The 5,410-nt window shown below is 55.7% G+C and overlaps 1 long non-coding RNA gene across 1 annotated transcript; it reads right to left on the reverse strand.

Moving 5' to 3' along the window:
* Positions 1-225: 225 nt before the first annotated feature.
* Positions 226-4,333, reverse strand: LOC128144443 (uncharacterized). Its single transcript, XR_008236082.1, has 3 exons — positions 3,867-4,333; positions 3,233-3,368; positions 226-452 (listed from the first exon to the last, which is right to left on the reverse strand). It is a non-coding gene; the product is annotated as an uncharacterized LOC128144443 (long non-coding RNA).
* Positions 4,334-5,410: the final 1,077 nt, after the last annotated feature.

The following is a 5,410-nucleotide window of genomic DNA, read 5'->3' on the forward strand; positions in this document are numbered from 1 at the left end:
AATGATAGAGCCCCAAATTACAAAGCTATTACAATCATACTCGAAGTTGCCGAAAAAAAGAGAATCATTCTAAATTATTGCTAATGAGTAAAAAAATATTTAAATCATATTTAACGGACCTTAAAATTCTAGCCGATATTACCACAAGCTAACGACGGCTTTGGCTGCGTTTATTGCCCGGTGCTGACAAACACACTGTCCTGCACGAGGAGGCAGTGAGGAGGATTTGCAAGAAGCATTTCTGCAGGGGAAAGGGGGAAGAGGCCATGGTCCTCCAAGGGCTGCTTTGGGGCTTTAATTTCACCACGCTCAGCCCTTGCTGTGGGATTTCCTGCTGTCAGGGACACCACAGGCATTTTCCCAGTGCTTGAAGACGTGTACCTGGTTTACCTGGGAGATGGCATGCCTCTCCCTTCCTTTTCAAGGTTAAAAGCGGCTTCCAAGTCCATCCGCTACTGGGCAAAAAATACAATTACCAGCCCCTTATGCTCTGAAGTGGCAGCAATTAATGTCCCTTGGAGGCCGGCAGATTTTTATCTTGGTTTTCTTTTACAAAATAAATGACTAAGGAACAAAGTCCTGTGACAAAGCAGACGGGAAAAGAAGAAACTTGAAAAGAGAAAGCCCTGAGACGGGAGGCTGCGGCAGCTGCTTTTTGTGCTTCCCTGCCTGCTGGGGGCAAGGGGGGAGCCAGCAGCATGGGAGGACGGGCTGCGGCACCTGGGAAGGCGGCTGGGCCTCCCCCCGAGCGTGTGGCCCATGCGAGGGGACTGCACGCTGCCCGTGGTGTGCCTCTGGGAAGCTGGGATCCTGTATTTATTGAGACACGCTTGCAATAACTCAGTGAGCATCCCCCGACCCCGGCGCATCGATGCACTTTGGACGCAGCCCGAGTGCCTCTGGAGCAGGGCTGTGAATGAGGGACGATTTACTGCCTTGCCCTTGAAAGCTTCGGTCCTCTCTAAGTCACCAAACTCTTGACTTCCTCGTGTAAAATTCTGTAGTATCCAAACCAGCTACAAAGTTTGCCATCTGAGTTCAGATCCCTCACCTGTGTGCTGCGCTTCATTTTATCGAGACCATGTAGACCCAGGAGGAAAAAAACCCAACAAACACGGACTTATATTGGCAGGTGCGTTTCTAGCTGCACTGACCCGAGGGTGCAATTTCTCTCCGTTACTAAACCCATGTATCATTACGGAGCTGGAGCCAAAGCACAGAAGCCTCTCCCAACCTGGGGGGGTTCCAGCTCCATCCCCTCCTTCGGTGGCCCTGCTGCAGCAGCGGTACCTCCCACGGCCTCCCCGCCATCTCCTCCCTCCTGCTTCGGGAAAACCCGCGTGGTTTTAACCCACCTGCAAAGGTTGGCTCAAACATCCCTCGAAAGCCCGGGTCTGGGAGGGAGAGGTGCCTGTGGGGCACTCCCGGCCCGATCTGGGACACAGAGGGGTGATGGGGATGCAGCGGGACACAGGCATCACGCGGTCCAGCCCTTGCCCAGCACACCGGGAGGCACATAGGCCAAGTAGGCAGATACAGGAGGATCTGCTCTGTTTTTGGCAAGAGCGTTTTCCCAGGGCTTTGCGCCTCAAACCCTGCAGAAACGCCCTTGCTCAGAGGAGGGCTTCCCAACGACGAGGTCGTTTTGTGGGAACACGGTCTTCAGAGCAAGACAGCTGCAGCAAAGGGTTTGAAGGGGCTCAGAAGTAGACCCAGGTATAGCCAGACCCCGCGTGGAGACGCTGCCCGGGGAGATGCTGCCGGCGAGTCCAGCTCGCCATCGGAGCTGCTGCTGCTGGCGAGCCGCCTCTCCTGCTGCCGGCGCTGCCGCATCGCCCGCGTCCGCAGCTGGCAGCTATTAAGCAGCTTAGCAGCCCGCCGTGCCCTCTGATGGGAAAGGCATATTTATGGAAACACTGATATTCTGGAAAAAAGAGGCTTTGTTTCTCGGTGCCCCGTGGCCAGCATGACCTGCCCTCCCAGGGGCTGGAGGTGCCGCTGTGAATTGTGCCTGGACAAGACCTGCAGACCGCTTGCTGCTGCCTTACCCTGGTCTTAGCCCACGCTCAACATCACAGCCTGTTTTCTAAGGGGGAAGGCACCCGTGGGTGACACCTGCTTGCCGTTTGGGGCCCCCTGCCAGCACGACTTGATTTCTTTATGCTTTCGAGCAAGCCCCTTGGCAAGGACCAGGTGGGCAGGCAGCTCCTCAGTGCCAGCCATGCCGCAGGACGGCCAGCCTCGGCGGGACAGCAAAGCTGATGCCAGCTCTGCCTGCGGTGTCCGCGAGTCTGCTTTAACCTCCAGCCTCACAACACAGCGATGTGCTTGCTAGGCACGGGAGAGAAGGTATATGGGAAAGGAGCATTAAATGGAGACATCTCTCTAAGGAAAACCCCTACCTGCTGAATCTCACACTACTCCGGTTTGCTGGCTGCTGTCCCAAAGCTCTGTGAAACATCTCAGAGCAGAACATCTAGAATAAATACATTGGCTCATAATGGTCTATGCAACATTAAAACTATTTTCCAGATACCTGATATTTGAGACGTTGCAATAAAAGGGTCAAAAACTTTTCAAATTCATTAAGCCATCGCCTCAAAATAGCTGCTTCATTAAGTGCTGTGGAGATGGCCGATAACAGGAGGTGAAGCAGAGAGCCCCGGAGATTGGATGCACACACGGTGCTGATAAATGGCTTCTCTGTGGCTATTCCAGAGCCGGCAAGGGGAAAAATGCCATCCCACGGTTGAACGAGTCTGGAGTTTAGTGCAAAAACTCAGGAACTGCCTCGGCCAGAATATAACATCGCTGCTTCTGCCTTGCAGGCAGCAATGTGACCTTTGGGAGAGGGGCTGCAAGAAAACACGCCGGTAGTCGGCAGCGCGGAGGGAGCTGCCTGGGACCCAAAGCCCCTTTTGTCCTTCCTTGGTGCAGCTGCCGGCCCCGCTGCCCGGGGGTCCCCAGTGCCCCGGGGTGCCCGCACGCCCACCCCTTGCTGGGGGGATTCAGTCCTTCGGCTGCCCCCGCCATGCACAAGGGCAAGGAGCAATCGCTACCTGCAGCCACAGCTCCCTCTTTTTTGGGGTGCCATTAAAACAGCAGCCTGCCCCGCCGCCTCCGGCTTTGATGGCTGCGACCTCCATGCGGAAATGTGGGCGAGGGCTGCGGGGGGTCCACGCTGCCCGTCCTCCCTCCCGTGGATTTAAATAATCCTGCAGGTCGATCCCACCTCTTCAACACGTGGAGAGGAGCCACGGCCTCGGGTTCTGCATCCCCAAAGAGTTTCCACTTAATTCAGCTTGATCGGTTCCGGCTGCAGATCTGGGATGTGCAGTATGTAACGGTGCTGAACCACCGGCCCCTTCCTGATGGATAAGAGGGAGGATGAAGACAGACAGTTTTCTTTGACCAGGGTAATAGAGTCAGCAATTCTACTTGGCTAAGCACATGGTTTTTGTGATGTCCCTGCGCGGTGTTGAGCAAAACACGCCGGTGGCAGAAGATGTATAATGCTATCTGTGGAACAGTCTATTTTCTAAATGGAAGCTTGCTATTTAAAAAGAAAGCACTTTAACACTTCAGAAAACAGGAAGGTCCCCAAAGCTGAATTTTTGAGTGCTCATTTTGCAGCTTACAAAAAAGCCAAGTTCATTACTGAGCAGCAGCGAGCGCTGGGTGGCACCAGTCCAAGCAACACTTAGCGTGCGCATAACTTTAAGCAGACCCACAGTCCCAGCATAGTCGGAGGCATTACTCACGTCCTAAAAGTTAAGCATCTGCTTAACTGAGTATTTAACATGGGATTTTTTTTTTTTTTTCGTTTTTAACACCAAGACTGGCACCAGATTTGTTCCCAGACTCACCCTGTCCCTGCGAGGCAGCTGTGGCCAGGGGTCCTGCTGTCCCTCGCTGTCCTGGGGGCTCTCCCTTGGAGTCCCAGCTCTGCTATCAGTGTTGTCCAGACTCGTCCTCGTTTCATGACACCAAGGTCTGTAGGCCATTGCATTGTAGCTGGGCTTTGCTTCACTCTCCCGCCTGCAACAGCGCTGCCTGGTAGTATTTCTATTTTCCCAGCCTGCGGCACAGTAGATACAACTGGCCTCACCCCCAGCTCCTCTCTGAGCTGCCCTTGTCCTACTGACCAAGACTTTCATATATTTCCACAGCAACAAATATCTTTTGCAATCATTTCGAGCTGGGTCTCCACAGCGGGAGTTCACCCAGCCCTCCCACAGCCTGCGTCTGGTCAAACTGGGAGGAGCGCAGCCCTGGGGGCTCCGGGAAGCCGACGTGCAGCTCTGCCCGCCTCTACCCGAGCGGCACCGTTTGCAGCGCAGCAGGAGGAGGAGGAGGAGGAGGAGGAGGAGGAACCGGAGCGATGCACTGCTGCAGCAACCTTCCCTGGAGCCATAAGCCCTCGTGCACGGCTCCGGCACGATGCTGGAGCACCGCGGTCCCGTGCACTGGCTGCCGCCTCCTGCGGGGCAAGGGCTGGGCGGCTGCTGCTACGGAGCGTGTCCAGGCAGAAGCGGCGAGACAGGGGAGGTGACAAATTGCTTTGTTTTGGGAAAGCAGCCGCTGAGATAAATGCCCCTCGCTCAAGCACGTCCTTCACGAGACACTTCTCTTGCTGCTCCCGTCGTTCGGTGGTTTGGGCAACACTTCTGTATTGGTAAAATAAATTGCTTTTAATTAAGAGATAGGGGGCAAAGACGACGTTCCGGAGGATGCGCGTGGGAGAGCAGCCCGCCTCTCAGAAAGAGAGGGCTCCCCAGCAGCCGGTGGGAACGATCAGAAGGCAAAACCTTCCCTCCTGCAGCTCAGCATCCACGGACACAGGAGCCCAGCAGCCCGCGGGTGGGAGAGCGGGCACGGCGGACAGGCAGGGAGGGATGCGCGGGAAACCAGGGGGACTTCTCACGACCGTGCGCCCACCCTGACCCCGGTCTCGCCGAAGGCTGGCAAAGGACATCTGCAAGTGCCGGCTTCGAAGCCACCCAACGGCAAGGCTTTTTATCCAGTTTTTCACTCATTTTGCACGGCCGATGCTCCCGCTGTCTGCGGTCGTCCCTCCGAGTCAAAACACCTCTCCCCAGCACCCTTCCCCGCGGTGCCGCGTGACCTCCCGTCAGCGCCGGCGTCCTTGTCAAGGAAGGAAAACGTTAGTCTCCTCTTCTTGCCCTTGCCTCTGCTGAAATTCAGGGGAAAGCAGATTGCCCACGTGAAGCGGGTGCTGTAGAGCACACTGCCAGCTCAGCCATCGTGTCCTTCCCTGCCTCTCCTCGAAGCCGTGGGACCGAGCAGCCCAAGCAGCAGCAGTGGAGCACACCATTCAAACATTTGGTCCCAATCCACTCTGGTTTGCTGCGTGGGAGCCAGCGAGCTCCATGATATCTGTAAATTCGGG

The sequence above is a fragment of the Harpia harpyja genome, chromosome 7 (assembly GCF_026419915.1).
Source record: "Harpia harpyja isolate bHarHar1 chromosome 7, bHarHar1 primary haplotype, whole genome shotgun sequence".
NCBI classification, from domain to species: Eukaryota; Metazoa; Chordata; class Aves; order Accipitriformes; family Accipitridae; genus Harpia; species Harpia harpyja.